Source organism: Cephus cinctus, unplaced genomic scaffold (genome assembly GCF_000341935.2).
Source record: "Cephus cinctus unplaced genomic scaffold, Ccin1 Ccin1_scaffold1184, whole genome shotgun sequence".
Lineage (NCBI taxonomy): Eukaryota > Metazoa > Arthropoda > Insecta > Hymenoptera > Cephidae > Cephus > Cephus cinctus.
Genome location: NW_014333664.1, coordinates 1,700,001 through 1,719,231, shown reverse-complemented (window position 1 = coordinate 1,719,231; position 19,231 = coordinate 1,700,001). Strand labels below are relative to the sequence as shown.

General features: G+C 48.6%; 1 protein-coding gene across 6 annotated transcripts in view; it reads left to right on the top strand.

Moving 5' to 3' along the window:
- LOC107272531 (protein tiptop) overlaps nucleotides 1-19,231 on the top strand; it is an 85,203-nt gene that overhangs the window by 53,453 nt on the left and 12,519 nt on the right. For 2 of the 6 annotated variants that reach the window (XM_025089858.1, XM_025089859.1), the window contains exon 2: nucleotides 6,767-6,810. The exons of the other annotated variants lie outside the window; for them this stretch is intronic. The gene's annotated coding sequence lies outside the window, so the exon portion shown is untranslated. The remainder of the gene's footprint in view (nucleotides 1-6,766; nucleotides 6,811-19,231) is intronic. 6 annotated transcript variants of the gene reach the window in all.

Below are 19,231 nucleotides of genomic sequence, written 5' to 3'. Positions count from 1 at the left end.
GGCTCGCTCTCTTTTTCACCCTCCCTCCCTCCCGCAGCATTTTAATCCACCCGACGATGTCACTCCACCGCCGCCCCGAATAATCAGCCCGAAATTCGTTGCGAGCGTCGGCTGCAAATTGCCGCGCGAAACACAACAAAAGAACGCGATATTAGTCGGTCCTCTGCTGGTTGAGAGAATCCTCGTGCTTTTGGGCTCAGGTTAGGTTAGGTTACCTTTAGCTCCGATTCCAACGGAGCTCGAAAGTCCAAAGTCGTCAGCCGCACTTCCGTCTTTCAGCACGGTGCGTCTTCTTGGGATGCGATAGGTAATTAGGCTATTACACGTTCGTCCCGGAACTTCTGAGAGAGAAAATTATCTTAATCTGGCCTTGTGGGTAGCCCGAAGGTCTGCGCGAGTGTAACGGAGGCGGATTGCGTGGAAGATGGCAAAAGTAAGAAAGAGAGGAGAGGCTAAGGAAAATAAGATAGCGTGAGAATGAGAGAACAGACAGAGATAAAGAGAGAGAGAGAGAGAGAGAGAGAGAGAGAGAGAGAGAGAGAAAGGGCGTGAAGGATTCGTTCCTTGTCGTATCCCCACTGATTCTCTATTCTTTGGTCTTCATTTTTATGTTCCATCTTCCTTCTCTCTCTCGCTCCCTTTCCGTCTGTCGGTCTCTCTCGCTTTCTCCTTATTGTTCCTTTATTCCATCTCCACTCTGTCTTTCCTCGTTCGCTCGAGGCATTTTCAAGATATCGTCCTTCGTGCACGGGGAGACCCAAGAAAACCCGCAATTGGACTTGTCGGACTCAATGTACACTCGAGTTAATAAACCCGGCATCGCGGCTTTACCGTTTTCCTTACCGTCTATGAGGAATGCGGAATGTAGAATTTTTACGAGGTGGAATGTGGAATAGAAATATATATATATATATATATATATATCCGAAGTAAGCACTGGAGCGGCAGAGCGCAGCGCGACCGATCCGTTAATAAAGTAATAAAGAATTAGTGTAGTTCCAGTGTGCCGGCTTGCTGAATGCATCTTATCGTATACCTCCTGTCAGACGGACTTTCTCTCTCTCTCTCTCTCTCTCTCTCTCTCTCTCTCTCGCTTTATCTCTGTCTGTTCTCTCATTCTCACGCTATCTTATTTTCCTTAGCCTCTCCTCTCTTTCTTACTTTTGCCATCTTCCACGCAATCCGCCTCCGTTACACTCGCGCAGACCTTCGGGCTACCCACAAGGCCAGATTCGCTCGTTCCTGCAATCCACGTATATGGCGTGTGCGCATGCGCGCGAATCAGCGATTCGCCTCAACAACTTCTTTTCATTTTGTTTTTTAAACCTTTATTTTCGCAAGCGGATCTGTCATGGACGGAGGCCCTGCCAGTCAAACAGCCATTGCCAGTAAGACGAGACTCTTCATATATATATATACACACACATATATAACGTGGGGACTCAAAACGTATCCGTTGGCCATCATAGAAACGGGACTTAAGGTTATGAGAATAGTTTGATGATTTACAGTCGCTCGTTGCAATTTTAATGAGATTAATAAATATAAGACGGGGAGCTAATTGACGTATTTCATTGGGCTGTAAAACTCGGAAGAAAGTGTAATCGCGATCAATATTTATTGGACGCTCAATGCCTCGAACTGCGGGAAAGCTCTTTCACTGGAAATTTCATTTAAGTGAAATTTAGTAATGCGGGCCAAGTCAATGCGGACTGTTATAAATTGATATACGAGGACCTGTATCCTTGTGGTGGCGATTGAGAGGGAAAGAGAGAGAGAGAGAGAGAGAGAGAGAGAGGGAGAAAAAACAAGAAAAAAAAACGTCCGACACAAAACGAGCGACATGTCGTTTTATAGTCTCGTAAGTGGTGGCGATTGAGAGGGAAAGGAAATTTCATTTAAGTGAAATTTAGTAATGCGGGCCAAGTCAATGCGGACTGTTATAAATTGATATACGAGGACCTGTATCCTTGTGGTGGCGATTGAGAGGGAAAGAGAGAGAGAGAGAGAGAGAGAGAGAGAGGGAGAAAAAACAAGAAAAAAAAACGTCCGACACAAAACGAGCGACATGTCGTTTTATAGTCTCGTAAAAGCGAGTGAGCAGAAAGGTGCGTCTTGGTATAAAGGGTGTCCTGAAAAATCCGTATCGATGATCGGCGCCCTGATTCGCTGCAAAAGAGACTGTTAAAAGGCAATGAGTTTTCGTATACGGTCAAGACACACTGTATCGAAATGTTACTACTCGAGGATCTCACTTTTGATTACGCTCGAATTAACTAAAGGTTAAGTGGATTAACGAGATGATTGAAAATTAATCGATAACGTTTTATCGTCCGTTGATGTGAAATTTTTGCGTAATCGGTTCTCCAAATATTATTGAGAACAAGTAAAATCGTTAAGAAGCTGTTATTGTTTTTTTTTTCGTCAAAAATAAAAAAAATTCAAATCACCGATGGCCACGTAATTTTTAATGTCACTGGTGTCATTTCGAGTCAGGTTAGGCCGATTCGGGGTAGCGAAATTATTAGCTACTAAGTAGGGTCGTATAAGAGTGCAGGGATCAACCGAAGGGTTAGTTAGTCAATTCAAGGCTGTAGGCTGTTGAGGAAGAAAAAGAGGCAGTTTAAGTCTGTTGCTAGACTTGTAATCCAGGTGGCAGCATAGTAGGATCATTGGGGTCGGTTGAGTGATGTCGGGTCATTCCTTAAGACGCCTCCGTAAATAACGAGCCGGTCTCGTGCCAAAATAAAAATCCGTCGGCGTTTATAGGTACATAAAAGATGGCGACCGTAGTCTGCGAAGCATGAGTAAAGGAGAGGGAGAGAGAGAGACAAGGTACCTTATATAGCGTCGATACCCATTGGCCGGTATAAGCACTGATAGTAGAGGAAGCCCATATAGGGATAGTATAAGACGCATCCACAAGAAAACAAGTGAACCTCCTCCGATCAAGAGGATCCGGCATTTGCGTGTCTTGCGAGATTTATGCCTCGTACAGTGATAAGGGTATACCCGAATAATACAGTCTTCGGGATGCCAGCGGGTGTCCTTATGCTTTTTTGTCCTGCTACCGGGTAGCTCATTTTTAATTCCCAACCGGGACGACTGATTTCGTTAGATAGTATCGCGCGACCGAACCTCGCTTTAGGATTTGTCGGAGTGAACGATGCTTGCGCCGTTGTTATTGTCGGTTATATTGTTAGGCGGTATAGTCATTCACACAGTGAACAAGACGCATGGCGGTAGCGGCCAGCTGATTTTTCAACGGGAGGGTATCTGTCTTAGGAGTTGAGGTTAGGTCGCTCGTGTCTCTTTTCGTGAACGAAGATATATCAAAGCATTATTTACCTTGTTAATTTACGGCTTCGAACTTTCTCACTGAGTCGCTTTCGAACGGTTAATGGGATTAATATTTTGGAAATGCGAAGGAACGACCCGACGGCGACGGACGTGTCACGTCTGACGTTGCATTAACGTTTTCGACGTCCTTTTCTTCGTTCTATCACTTTATCGTCCCACCTATCTGCCTTCTATTTTCATATTACACTCTTTGAAGCTCACTCGATTTCTCGCCTTTCTCGTGCTCTCTTATTCCGTTCATTTATCTCTCACTCTCCTTCTCCCTCGCACTCCTTGTCGCTCCGTGCTGTCACTGTCGTCTGCCGAAGTACGCGAAGTTGACGCCTCTGACGTTTTAAAAGGTTTCCTGCCGCAAATAAATGACGCCTTATTAAGATTCTCGTGATTATACGCTTCTGGTTGGTAACCGTGCTTACGGGAAACGCCGTATTTCTGAAGATACGACTCGAAACGTGGAAGAGCTTGTGACGAGTTTAACCCGGGTTCACGGAACGTTGCGGCAGCAACTATTGTGAGCTTCACTATGAAAAACATAGATGGCACTGAGATAGAGCACGGTCGTTATGTCTAGTCGGTAAGATTCATTCTCGGGGGCCAACTACTTATGATGCGATACGTAAATAAGTCACTTTAAATTCTCCTTTGACTTTTCTAATCTAAATTTAGAATCGGCTATTACGGATATTTACGTGATCTTTAACGGTTTTACCGTAGTTATGCTTTGCGTCTGTTTCCATTGCAATTGGATCGTATAAGACGTCGAACTCGTGAAAGGGTGAGCGGGGGCCCGTCTGCTCTGTCTGTCCATCACGTTGCCGACGTCAGATTATCGTTCTGACACTTTCCGAGTTATTCCAGCCGTCGTCCGGGCGCCTCGACGTGGCCGGTTTCTATGTGCCAGTGAGAGAACGAGCGACTCGGTCCTCTCGGCTTCGCTCGTGATTCTTCGGCTTCTCTCTCTTTCTCTCTCTGCTCTTCCTCTCTATGTGGGCCATGCGTGTCGACTTGTTTGGCCGGTGTCGATCAAATTTCACAGGACGAGATTATTCAAGGCTATATCGCCGTGAGAGAGACTCGATGCCAACTGGCTTTTGATCGAAATCATCTTTTTCATAATCTTATATATATTAGCATTATTGACACAGTCATTTTACTGACGTATAATGACTGACACGATATACTCCACGTCACTATAGATTATTATGGCAACTCCCTCTGATCGACACTTCTCACGCTGGGTCCTTCGGCATCTATGACGTCCGACGTATTTCGGTATCACGTCACAGATAATTACACGTTTAATACCGTAATTGTCACTGGAAAAACCCAACGTGGATCCGATCGATTCTTACGTTTGGTGAAACATTAGTCATCGAAATGAATCTTGGGTATCCAGAATAGGACGACCGGTAGGATGACTGGAACCAATTAGGAATCGACGTGGACACGCTCCAATAGTCAATGGGAGTGGGGATGCGCCCCATTCCTACCTCGATGATCTTCCACTTAATCTTTTGTCATCCTGGACCCAAACCTACAGATTGAACGGTGCCAGGCTCGTCTCTTCATCTTAGGTAATAATCTGTGCTGGTTGTCGGAGCGGCTTAATAAAGGAAGAGCGACGCTTATAAAACCACTGACGATATTCGTACCTTTATTGTCAAAGATATTTCTTTTCTTTTCTTTCTCTCTCTCTTTTTTTTTTTTACTATTGTCAGACAATGAAAACAAAGGATGGAAAGATACCGTGGAGCAAGCTCAGCCCGTGTACACGGGGAAGGGTCTGAACTCTCGAGGTGGAGACGACTGGCTGAGCATTCAGTTCCGACAAGCCGGCAAATCGGAGGGCTGTTTCGCTGCTCCCGATTCCAAGGCCAGGGGTGTGCGCGCTCGTTCCGTCGGCCTCGGGGCGAGCGGGGCGAGCGAAGGCGCTGATTAGTTTACAAACGGCACCTTTGCGGAGCTCTCGGCAAGCACCCCTAACCCACCGAGCCTCACAGCCTCCCTGGAACCCCTATCCCCTTCTCTCTTGCACCCCCTCCGGCCCAATCTCACAAACCATCCACTTTCGACCCTGCTCCGTGCCACTCTGTTCTGCTACGTTTGATGTCGCCCGGCAATGCGATGGAAAGAGAATTTAGGGCTGAACGTGTCGCGCGCTCGCGCGCCTCTAGGTTAACGCGCACGCGGTGGGGCTGAAAAAAGGGCACGCGACCTCTTCTGCATTCACAGTTTAAACCCCGATTAGTCAAGATGGTTGAGTGAATGACTACTTTTTTTTTTTTTTTTTTTTTTCAAAGTTTCATAACTTTATGAAAAGTTGCAAATTTACTTGGGTTGGGTGAGACTTTTTTTTTATTGCTCTCTTAAAATTTTTTTTTTTTCCTTTCGTGTTTAACGCCACGTTTTTTTTGTCGATGCGTTATGATGGGAATCGGGGTAATTTTCGTAAAGCACGTTTCGTCGATGTTTGGCATTCCGCCGGCTGACCGGAGACGCGTGTGACCACGCGCTACGCGCGTCATTCAATTAATAATTCAATCATCGAATTTGATTGGATTACTTTTCGTATAGCGGTGGCGGCCTAGTGAAAAAAAATAGCGCTACATCATTAGCGACCGGTAATTGAATTATTTCCCTTTTATATTGGGCTTTTGATCGTTGAAAATGACGCGGGCTGTCCCTCTCTACTGATTCTCTTCCTCTTGTTTCTCTCTCTCTCTCTCTCTCTCTCTCTCATTCACTTTATACTGACTTTCTCCCTGTCTCTCTTTCTCTTCGTTTCATCGAATCCAGCGCCCTCCTACTGATTCTCTTCCTCTTGTTTCCATCATTAGCGACCGGTAATTGAATTATTTCCCTTTTATATTGGGCTTTTGATCGTTGAAAATGACGCGGGCTGTCCCTCTCTACTGATTCTCTTCCTCTTGTTTCTCTCTCTCTCTCTCTCTCTCTCTCTCATTCACTTTATACTGACTTTCTCCCTGTCTCTCTTTCTCTTCGTTTCATCGAATCCAGCGCCCTCGGCTATTTCTGTACCGGTCCACTGAATTTTCAATGTTCAAAATCAGCCTGGTTAATTATCAGTCGTTACCACTACCCCTCCTTTTCATCCTACCCCACTTTCACGGGTCAGAGTTCACTATTGTTTCTAATCATTTCGTTAACCGAGTCGTCCGTTCTGCCTCAATTTGATCGCTATTCTCCTTTTTCTTAATCGACGCCTCGCGTCGCGACGCCCTGCGTCCCTCAGCGTTGGAAATTAGATATTTAATCATACTCGGTATTATTATTATTGTTATCGATTATTCGATCGGTACACGTAATATAAATAATACATTAATCGTAATACGATTAATGTACCGTTACGCATCGATTGACCTTTTCTTTCTTATTTATGTTTCAGGTAAGCACCGAGCGAATTCTTCTATTTCCCGTGGGATCGGTGGGGTGAGTAGGTTTGCGGCTTTTACCTACCCGTAGTCCCTTTTTTTTTCTTTTTTTCGATATTACCTACGCATACGTAACCTTTGACCCCTGACGACCCTCGATCCATGCGTAGACGGACTACGCGTACCTAATTATCGAGGTTAATTGACGCGGCGACATACCCCTCCCATTACCCCCCATTCGCACACTAAAATTATTAATACGACACTGTGTATAAGAGTGCAACGGCATCCAAAGGGTGTACGATAAATTGCAAACATTGCCGGCGGGTACGTCGAGGAGTTAATGCGCACGGAGTCGCGCGTCGGGAAAGTAATTGAATCGAACGAAATTATGAACGATCAACGAGAGTCGCTCCGGCGACGTAACGGGTGCTTGTTAATTCACAAATCGTCGCTTCCATTGAAACGGTGCCAATAGGCTCCTGGCTATAAGTTTTCTAGTGCCTCTGTAAAAGTTCGTGAACCGGTACTTATTATTATTATTATTAAAAATCCAAATATAGTCATTGCGGACAAATTTTCTATAAAACACAGTATGAGGTAAAAAAAAATAAAAGTTTTGTTCTTTCGCCACATGCGTGCACCACCCACCTACCCACCAGCGTACATTCTACATACACACCCTATACAGGTATGTAGAGCGTGTATAGGGTGACTCGTAGGGGACGAAGTTGACCCGCGACATGTAATAAGGGTCGCGAGACCAGACGGACAGGAGGCAAAAGGTGAACAGTGGGTGGTGGTGGATGTCGTGGATTGGGCGAGTCCGTTCGGTTGACACGTAGGGGTGGACCTGTCGGGGTAGGTTGAAGCTGGAAGCGAACGTGACAAGGCCGTCTTGTGACCCGTACCCCTACAGTGTTCCCCCTCGGAGTCACCCAGCTCCCTGGTAGTTCCAGTATCGTCCAGGAACATCCCCCCCCCCACCCCCCGCGGGCGTCGGGACGCCGACGACCTAGCGTCACTAGCCGAGCTTCGCTCTCTCTATTGTTGTTATTATTAAAGGAGGTGCGGGGGGTTGGAAGGGTTGAGGTGGTGCTAGTCTGGTGGCCAGGCTACTTGTATATACGGCGAGGAGGGCAGGGGGGTGGACGGCGGTGGTGGCGGTCGGACGAGGGCTGGAGGGAATGATGACGGAAAGGAAGGCGGCGTCTGCAGGTGACAGATGAAACAGCGCCCTCTCCCTATACCTATACTATAGGTATACGCCAGTGCTGTTCTCCTTTCCTCATCTGGTTCTTTCACTCGCGCCCTCTGACCTCTCGGCAGTGCACGCTGCGTTTCTGTTCGTCTTTACGTTCACGTTTCCCACCCTGGAGCTGCCATGTTCTCTTGGATCCTTGAAATCACTACTCGAGTCATACACCCCTTTCTGGTCCACTTGGAGCCGACGTGTGTAAAGTCGGAACGTGATGGGTGTTTGAAATAATTTTTTTTTTTAATTACAAAATTTGATTAATCGGATCGACAGTACCGTTTAGCGATGGGTAATTCACGCGGCTAAAGGGGTGATTCGGGGGGTGGAATGCCTTTTTTGTCGGGTGTACCTTTTTTTTTATGGATTTTCAAAGTGGACCGGATCGACTACGAGTGCCAGAGGGTAGTACGACCTTTTTATAAGATTTTTTTTTGAAATTTTCCAAGTATCTTTCATCCTTCACGGGACCGACGTTCGTGCGAGTCTCGGCGACTCCTGGTGTCGTGATACGTACTGTATGGAACCGCTCGACGGGACACCGAGTCTCGCAAGTAAACTGTCAATCCCGCTGAAGTCCACTGTCAGAGTCATGTGCTAGTCTAGACTACCCTTATCCTTGCCACCCTCTTTCGTTAACCTTGACCAGGTAAACGCGACTTTTGACAGAAGCCCGTGCGATTTATTTTTCAAGCTTATGGGCGAAGTTTGTTCATTTTTAAAAATCAACCTCCCTTCTCTCGTGTATGTCGCGCTTCTTCGTTCAGTTTGTCAAGTCCCGTCATCCCCCGGCGCCGGGAGTGGAAATTCTTCCGGGTTCATCGGGCAGGCCGCGAGGGTTCCGCTATTATACAGTCAGAGGTCCTATCTGCGGAGATGGTAAAGCTGAAGGGTAGGAACTGGCCGGAGGGTCACTCGAGGTTAGTTTTATCAGAGTCCGGTATCATTCCAGAAGAGCGACAGTGGACTGTTCCGGGGGGCGGGTGCACAGGGGTAGTTTGTTAGAAAACGCGAGGAATGCGAGTTCCTCGGGGGATGAGACGGAGTGTCTCTTCTGGAGGGATGCTGGGAGGGGTCGGCAGGAGGACTAGGAGATAGGGAAGGTTTAGAGGGTTGGTCTGTAACTCTAGAGGGTGGCTAGATTATATACACACACCAGCCATATACATACCTACAGTACCTATTGCATACGTATATCTATATACACGAGACATTCTAAGGGTTGAATTCTCTGGGTCCGGTCAGCGTCTCAAGTTGAATAACTCGACGTCACCGTTTGTATTCGCGTTGCGAGTCCGCGTGTTCCGCAATCTACCAAAAGTAACCGGGAAGAGCGGAACTTAGCGAGGGATGCCAGCGGCACCGAATATAAGGGTCCTAACTAAACCCACGTGACTCCCGTCCCCGTATACGTGTATATAAAAGACCTGTACTCGCCTCGCGACGTTCTCCTGGCACGAAAACCAATAAACCTCAGGGGTGATATCCTTGCGAGTCCAGAGGACCGAGTGACTGGTTGTCGTCTGTCCTTGGAGGTCGTCGGTTCTTACTCCCCCCCCCCTCGCGGAGTTTAAGACAAAATCCTCGGTGGCGGTCGCTCGCTGAATATGCAATGAGGGTGAGCCTTTACGTACGCTCCGACATTCCTATACATTCTCCTACAGGCTCCTACCGATGTTTTCCTCTGTCCTCTCGTACTACCGACTGCTCCGTCGTACGTCTGTCTATATGCCCGACGTCCCGACGCTCTGACGTCCGTTTGGTTCTCGTTCCTGCGTTCCCCCCCGCCAGACTCCACATCCACCGTTCACTGGTTCACGTCGAAACTCCAGGAGATATTGCCCTCCGTCAATCTGACGTAGTGGCCCGCACCCTTAATTTAGCTCATCCCCTATTCGCATAGGGATGCCTTTGCCGGTGGTGGCGCGCAACCTCAATAAAAGTTCTGCCCCACGACGAAGAACCTGCGGGGACATTGAAACCTGGAAAAGTCAAGCCCGCGGAAGGGGGGCAACCCCTTTTAGTTTTTTTTTTTTTCCGAATCCCCATATCTCATCGCGTAGGTGACAGCCGCCACCTTCCTCCATTTAAGAGCGTATCCGGTGTAGAACGTCAACGTCCGCGGATCCGTCGGTCCGTCCGACCGGCTGTCCGTCGGACGTCGACGGAGGAGACATCGGAGGACGCCTAGGCGTCGTCGCCGCTCACAGCATTGATCTGTCGGACGGCCGTCTTGATATCGGTGAGGTAGGGGTAGATGGCTGGGGTACGGTATATACTGTACCTAGCAAGTCCAGGCTATGGAAGCGGGTGGGCAGTGGGTAGGGGACGGGTGGCGGGAGGGTCCGTGGGTGGTGGTCTTTGGAACGGGGGGTGGGTCGAGGGTGGATGAGGAGGGCTCGCGTCGACCCGTCACTCCAGGAGACGGCTCGTCACCCTGCGTCCGGGACTCATTACACCCCTCTTACGGTCTTCGGACTCGGAACTACCCTCCGCTCCTGCTACCTATTCTGCTGCCAACCCCTCGTCCCGCGTCTTCCTCCGTCCACCTTATCCTCCCTGTGGACCTTTCTCTACCGGTTCCACTTCCTTGCCACGTTTCACTCCGTTCGACCCCTTTTCCCTGGTCCGCGAGCTACCACCCCTATTTCAATCTACCTTTCAAGCCCGTCCACCCCATCGGCCCGTCGAGCGTTCACAAAGTTGTTGACCGACGTCGACGTTTGCGCTACTTTGTAAACCTCGAAACAAACTCGCTTAATTAACCCGTCGCTGTTGACCGATCAGGGCTGATCCCAAGCATCCCCCAATTTGCCTATTTCGAGGTAACAACCCCCAATCTGATTTCCTGGACGTAGTGTCGGATGATACGAAGAGGAAAGTCATAAAACCGGAAGGTGAAGTTACACACGGTAGGTAGGGGGGAAGATAGACGTCACGGTTTATCATACTCTTCGGCCCTAATCATTCCTGATCGAAAGTGACTATCGGGAACCCACTTTGCCACCCCTTGAGAATCTTATCGGTACAAGGGAGAAGTAAGACGCGCCGGGACGGTATCGCGGGGAGAGGGTTGCGTATGATAGCAGGCGAATGACTAGGGGTTGAAGTTTAGGTTAGGTTGGATGGCTGACCTGGTTGACAATCGATTGACGCCTGTCGCCGAGACCTCCCCGACTCTCGGCCACCTTCAGCCCCATCCACTCCCTTCCATCGGGTTCCGGCGCCTTGTGCTACCCCCCCAACATCCCTTCCGGCTCTGTCGCCCACGTTTATCGTCCCTCCCGTCCCGCGCTAGCCCCTGCTACTCACCTCACTAGGATCTTCGTTGCTTCTCGTCCTCCTGGTCTACGTCTACCGTTGCCCTCCCGGGTCCAGGTTTGCGAGTCCTCCTACCGCCTACGGTTACTCCCTCCGACCAAGGGATGAACTCTACCGGAAGGTATATACACGCCAACCCTTCGTTCAAACTCCACGTTCTTCATCCCCTCGCATGCAAACACTTCGTCCCAATACCAACCGCTCGTGGACGTTCGGGAATGGCCCCGCGACCCACCCCTCATCCAAATCTATTTAATCGCTATTCGGAAAGGTGGCGGTTGCCAATGTTTCAGGCGATAAATAACCCGGGGGTTGCTTTGTCGTACCGCACTTTCACCGTACCACCCCCTTGCGCTTAGCGGCAGCGTGTGCGTCGAGTGAGAAAATATACAGCGACCGACCATCCCTCATCAGCGTAGCAGAAGTAGCAGTTACATATATACATATACATATATATATATATATACACATATATATTAACGTAGCGGTTCCACAGGATCTACTACCTACCCCCCCTCTAGGTGGAGATGGGGGTTGTACGTCACCGGGCTGCTGCTGGATATTATTTGCCGGGGACAGTGACAAACGCCCGTCAACGTCACTTCCACTCGCACCCTTTTCCTCCTTCGCTCACTCACTCACTGTCCCTCTCTCTCTCTCTCTCCCTCTACAGTTCCCACTACCGGCAGAAACACCCTTCTTGCTCGCCGTCCTTAGCCACCCCTCGCTTCCACCCATCCACTCAGGCTGCCGCTGGGCCCAGGAACGCCGGAGGAGACGAACAGGAGACGTGACGAGCATATCTATCCTTGGACCAACTCGTCATCTCTGCCAACCATGAAGAGCGCCACGGTGACGGCGACGGTGACGCCGCGTCGGAGGCCTGACGTCGACGTTACTACCATCACCACCACCCGTTCCCACCCACTTGCCTCAGGCACCGTCGGTCTGAACTTGTCCGGACGGTGGCGCGAGGGAAACTGACGTATCGCGGCCTCATATCATCCCGTCTTACTCAACGACGTCCGTCACGAGGACGCATCCGTCAGAAGATTCTCAATTTCGTCTCTACCCCTTTTATTTATACCTCTCGCTGCCCTTGCCGACTTAGTTCCCATCGTTCGTCCTCCACGAAATTCATCTGACTTATTACGTCACGTCGGTCATGCCCATCTCCTCGCGTTCAGTCCTTATCAATTGTTACGACAATTATCCGAGACGTATGACGACACGTTGTTTCGCGTGTACGATAAGGCATTAACTTTCGATCGATAGATATCAGCGCTGCTCGCTCCTTATCAGTCGCGATTCTTACTCGAAATGGATTACCCAGCTAATCAATACTCGACATCGCGAGACAGCAAGTCACAAAGAGAAAGGCACGTTCGTTACCCTCTTGCATACCGGGTGACCAATTTGGACTCGAACAAAAAAATCTTTATCATCGCACCGATTTCATCCAAGTTGATGATCGATGATTCCTTAAAGTCGATTGAACTTTGGAGGTCGATCGATCTTAAAGAAAACTTCTCGATCCACAAGAATCAGAACTGTGACGCGTTACGCGTCAAGTTTGACGCGAATAAACCGATGATACCCGAAGACACCCGATCACGCGATTAGGGGGATGAATGTCAGTTGATAACCCCCGTAATGAATGCAAAGTGATATGACGTACTGACCGGATGAGACGGGGGTTGGATTTTGTTAGCCAGGGGTAGTCACGATGCGAAGGACAGACAGAGACCACGATAGAGGGATCTAGCGAGAGAGAAAGGGAGAAAGAGTCGCCAAAAGTAGAGAACAGAGACACGGTCTCTACCTATGAGCGTCGGAACGATCGGTACAGAAAGAGAGAGAGAGAGAGTAAGAGAGACAGGTACCAAGGGTGGGATAGAGCGAGAGGGTGGGATAGGTAGTCATTATGTGTGTCGGGTGGGGCGGTAGAACGTGCAGGGGGAGGAGATGGCAGGGAAGTGACGTCACTGACGGTGACGGATGGCTACGCGTCAGGCAACTATAAACCCCATGGTACCCAATAAATTATTGCAACTATAAATTACTTCTGTGCTCACAATATAATACTACAGCTACTGATGGTGACGGCCACCCTCTCCCTACCCGGTAATGCTGTAGTAGTACCTACCACCGATACCTACTATAATGGTGGCGGTAGTGTCTATGCTTAATGGGCTGAGGTAGGTTCAGGGGGATGCAGACCAAATGGTACTTATATACAGTATATATATATATTAAGGAAGACCAGTAGTATGGTCTATATCAGGCATAGTTTGGCAGATACGTACTATATATTATACTATAGCGTACACTATAGTGCGATATACTATATTGTCGCTGGCTTGAACATGGACAAACAAAGGTGCTGCCGCTCCCACTGACTAGACGCATACGTTTCTCGATCGACGGCGATATGATCGCACCCCTTTCTAGCTATTGCTACTGATCGGTGGGGGAGGGAGAAATGGTAGGACATGAACCCCTTTCACCTTTAACCCGCACCTACACATACCCTTGCTTCCTGCCCTGCCCCCCCTACCCTGCACCCTCATCTCACCCTTCCTCGTACCGTACCTATATCCACCCCACCTTGCAACCGACCACGTGACAGCAACCGTGCGCGACGAAAACGTTGCTCGTGATTTATGCGCGCCAACGCACTTCTCGATCGCTTCCGAACGATGCTTGTTGATCTCCCTGTATATATGTCAGCCTGAAATTCTACGTCTGGGCCTTCGCAGCGCTCTATAGATATATAGGTTATGGGTTCTACGCCGTAAGTAGGTATAGACAACGAATCAATTGCAATTTCAATAGTTCGAACGTACGGGGTGTAAAAAAAATATTCGTAAAACAAAATGGAGGATGGCGCCAAAAAAGGTGAAAAAAAGGAAAATGGGGAAACGCACGAGAGGAGAGAAAAAGAAATTTTTAAATTTGGTTTTTAATTTTTCAAAAAAAAAAAAAAAAAAAAAATTGGTTTTGTTTGTGAAATTTTTTCAGGCTCGTATACCACGCGAATAAGTTTGGGTACCAGTGTATACCGGGTGCGCGGATTGAGGATCACTGGGATAACATAATTCCGATATGTAATAAATATGGCATCGCGTTCGGAGACATTGGTGTGTCTGTCTGTCTTCCGCGCGATACGGATGGCCCAGGGACTGGGGTAAGAGGGATCCGTCCCTGCTCCTCCCCGCCGGCTCGTAGAGACTGTAGGCGACCGTAGTGGCGGAGGGTTTGCCCAGGAGTAGCGGAGTACTCGAAGTGGGACCTGGCTGAACGAAGTAGAGGATATTATGGGCGAGCGAGTGAGTTATACGCCTTGCCGCATGTGTGTCGCATAAATCTGTTCCAACCTCAGTCTCTCGGCCCCTTACCCGAATACGCTCGAACCGCGGCTCCGTGCAACTGCGGACTGACTGACTGCCACTCTCGGTTCCTCCGCAGCCTCCGCACCCTCCCGACCCTCTTCCTCGGAGACCCGACCGTCTGCCAGCCCTATACGTTATAGCTCCTGCTCCTGTCGGGACTCTACCTTGCCACTTCTCTATCACTGCCTCCAGTCTACTTCCTCCACTTCTCGCTATCCCGGAGTCTCGACTCCTTCGGGAACCATCGTCTCCACCGATTGATACATCAGACCCAGGATGCGCTCTGGGTACGTACCTGAGAGAGGATCCGCGAGAATCGACGAAATTGAACCGGCATTCGATACGGGTTCGATGCAGATTGTGGTTCGTGTCTTGGTTCGTGGTGGTTTCAGGTCTCAAGGTCACGCGGAGTTCATTCAGCATAAACCATGAGACCAAAGAAGATGGGTCTGGCTCGTGGGAGTCGTGGCTAAGAGATCAGTGGCAAGGAGTGCGAGAGAGAGGGACACGGGATATACTTAAGGTATACCCCATCACCTATGCGAGGTGAGATGCGCGACGCTACGCGCCGCGGCGCCTTGTATAAACTTAGTAGCGTATTAGTAGTGCTATTTATAGCGACGGGGTCCATCGCCAAACCCGTTGCGACTGCTGAGACTCGTTCCAGACTCCAGAATGACGGTTCTCGATTCTCGGCATATGCAGTGGCTATAGTCAACCGGGAACCGTGACGTATATATACTGGGTGATGATGATAAAAAAGAGCAAGTTCGTGCTTTCTCATGACCGAAGTAGACGCTGGATAAAGATATATATATATATATCTATATGGACTGGTGAATGTAGCATAACCGAATGCCCGAGATAAAGAGAACCAAGCAGACCAAGCAGAAGCCACGGAGAAAGGTTAAGTGGAAAGGAGCCTTGCTGGTGGAATGACGCTTTGAGATTAGGTTGGGTTAGGCTACGAACGGGCGCACCTGTCCTTCTGTACATCAGCCGTCCGTCATCCGGTCGACACGCCAACTCGAGTCACTTCTCGAACGAACGTATCCCACGACGCATCACGCTTATTTATGTTGACACAATATTTATTAGAACGGATCGGCGCGTCGGCTCCGAGGCGCGCGCGCGCGCGCGCGACGCTCGCGCCTATTTTGGGCCGCTGCTCCTCGTCGAGGCGTCGTTCGCTCGTTTCTTTTGCTTCTTCTTACTTTCCTCCTATCTCCGTCCCACTCTCGGCCGCACGCTACCCGGCGCCTCGGTCTCGCTCGCACTCACTTCACTCTCACTTATTTTGCCTCTCGAAGACAGACCTACTCGCCACTTGCCAACCACTCTTCGGGATTAAGATATGGACTGGTCACATACCTTATTTTCATCGCTTAACTTCTGTACCTACCTACCCGTGTGCACACCGACGCTTCGGTCAGGAACGTCGACGCTTCATTCTTTGCCAGCGACGCGAACCGCTGAACAAACTCCGTTCGATGCTCTACGGTTATCGTGTGCTTTCACGAATTATTTTTTTTTCGCGTTACGAACGGTATTTTCGAATTTTCATTTTACGGGGTCAAACGTTACGATTAATCCATTATTTATCGTTAGTGGACACGACGAATTTACGTCGAGCCGATGATAATTTTTAAACGGGGTAAAATCTTCCGACTTTTTCTTAACTCGTTACTGAAGCGCATAAATAAGCATTATGTACTCGTGCATGTGGACATGCTTTATATATAAATGCACGCACTCATGCCGGGTACGTGTTTCGCATGTGTACCAGAAGGAGCCAGTGGGTAATCACGTGCTCGCCATTTCTCAGTACGGTTATAAACCGGAGCTTCGGTAAACACGCGTCGTCTAATATGTCACACTGCTTTCCATTACCGCCATACTTATTCGCGAGTCATACTAACTTTGCATTTGGTATTGATTTTTTTTCTCCGGGATATCTCTGTCTCTCTCTAGCACGTGGTGACTGTATATATATATATATATCGCTTAGATGATTATATACATACAAATTTTATGTTTTGTGTATCAAAAGAAATTTTTAATTTTACTTTTTTTTTCTTTTTTTCTAATAAAATTTCTTCCCGGGCTATCCACATTGTCCAGCCGGATGAGATTGCTCGCAGCATCCGAATGACCGACAGATCTGCACCAGCTGCTTCATATTTGTTGCGCTTTATAAATAGTCCGCACGACACTCCACGTGAGAGACGTTACTTCACTGACAATTATTGTTGTCAGGGAGTCGCCCCGACGCAGACAGTGAGACTTGACACGTCGAAAGGCGTCGCGACGCCGACGTCTCGTACGAAAGCTAGAGAGAGAGAGAGAAAAAGAAGGACCAAGTGAAAAGACGTCAGGAAGGGATGAGGCTGTCCTGAGGGTGATGAGTGATGGACACCCAGACGAAGGCCTCCGTCTGCCCCATCCTTCTCATACGCATGACGTGTGACGACTTCCTCGAGTAACCCTGGATTGGAATACTTTTTTTTTTTTTTTTTTTTTTTCCTTATCCACCGTCATCGAAATCATCCGTTAATTGATCCTTGACGCGTTTACTAAGAGCAAACCGGACTGGCATCGCGTTATTCAATACTCCGTATGACTTGTCTCGGGTGTTCTTAAATTTTATGAAAATCGCACGTCATGGGTCGTCCTCAATAATTTGCATTATCGTGACGACCGTCGTCGTCACGAAAAGTCACTGGATGATCGACCATTCAGCCCGGAGCATTAATCACATTCGCGTTCCCTTCCTGACGAGGACTACTGATTAACTGGCCCATGGGCCACGTCACTTATCATCCAGGTACCCCGGGGCCCCACCCAACGTCATCCGCCGCTGGTCGCTTCTCTGAGCGAAAACGAGTTCGCAAATTTTACCCAGGGCAAATGCCTTCCTAAGCAGCTCGCATCGATCATCACTGTCGCCTGTTGCACGACGGATGAGACCCGACGGACAGACCGACGTACGTACGTCCATCCATCATCCAGTCGCCATACCTGCTGGCTACGGCGTGTATGTATTTAATAATGCGCTCAGGAGCGTACCAACGATCAGCCTGATTAGCTCGATGGCTGCTGGAACCGCTTTATACTTTTTACTGTATTTCCATTGGTCATTTTGGTTATGCTATCGGAAGCTAACCCAACCTTGGAGCGACCATAACCTCGGTTAACCCGATACACGTTGGATCTGTGATGTATATGCACGGTATGACTTGTCGATGTCATATCTGATATATTGGTACTATTATTTTTCTAGGCGGTTGGCACGATCGAAACGATAGGAAATCCGGGAACGAGTGTCTGTGAAATATTGAAAAGTAAACGACGTCGCTCTCCCTGGTTACTTTATAGGGAATTGCGTAGCTGGGATTTCTAGTGGAAAATGAAAATATAGTAATCGATTGGTACTCTTCAGAGTTTCTGTGAACACGATGAACTCGGTACGGTGAGTCTTCTGTTCTGAGGCTGGATTTTGTGTTATATTCGTATGTCTGTGACGTCAGAGGTAAGACAGTGTTTTTTTTTTATAGCAGTTACCTGACTGCTTTTTTTTTTCAAAAAATTTTTGCAATCTTCAGCCAACTCACAGGTAAAGATTTGATCGATTGCAAAACAACGGTCGGTGACGTATTCACAGTGCATAGCTATTCGGTGGTGGTACAATCGTTCGTTCAAGTGGATCGGCTGTGATTGCCGATGATAGATAGACGAATATACTTACAAGATAGATAGTCAAAGATTGACTCGTTCCTCACGAGTAGTCATCCTCTATTTACCGATATCCTGTTATCATCATCAATTTCGAATAATCGCGCGTCTCAAAGAATCACCGAGATCCGATAAGGGCTCGACGCTTAAATCTGCTCTTGGTCGGCCAGGGCCAGGATGAGGTTGTTCCTTGGCTCTTGGTTCGCGCCAGTCAGCCGGCCGACCAGTCAGTCAGTCATCCAGTCAGCCAACCTGACACGAGGGATTCGACCGTTTGATGGAGCGAGTATTGACTTAGGATAACAGTCGCCTCATCAGTCAATCAGTCAGGTAGACCTAGCGTGGTGTAGCTTAGGTGGTTAGGTAGAGGCTAGAAGGTATTCGGATCATCCTACCAGAACCCACCTTCGGCAATCTTCGGCAAAGTTCGTCTGTCCGTCCTCACGTGAGCCGAATTCCTATTATTCAGTGTTGAAGTGTCCAGGACGCCATAAAGAGACTTGGACGTCTCGAAACATCAATTGGAAGCCTGAACTCATCCGGGATACAACCGGACGAGCCCAAAGAGCAGCAACCAGGAGCAAACGCGAGCGAGCGAGTGACTGAGTGAGTTTTCTCCTAAAAAGTAGACACCGGTGTCAGCCGGTCCATTAGCTCTTGTTTGCGCATCGTGATTAAAGGTCGGCAGGTGTCGTTTTGCGGCTCGTCTGATCCCACGATCCTGAAAAAACAATAGACGGCAAAAGGAACGAAAAATTTTTCTTTGTATACAGTAACCG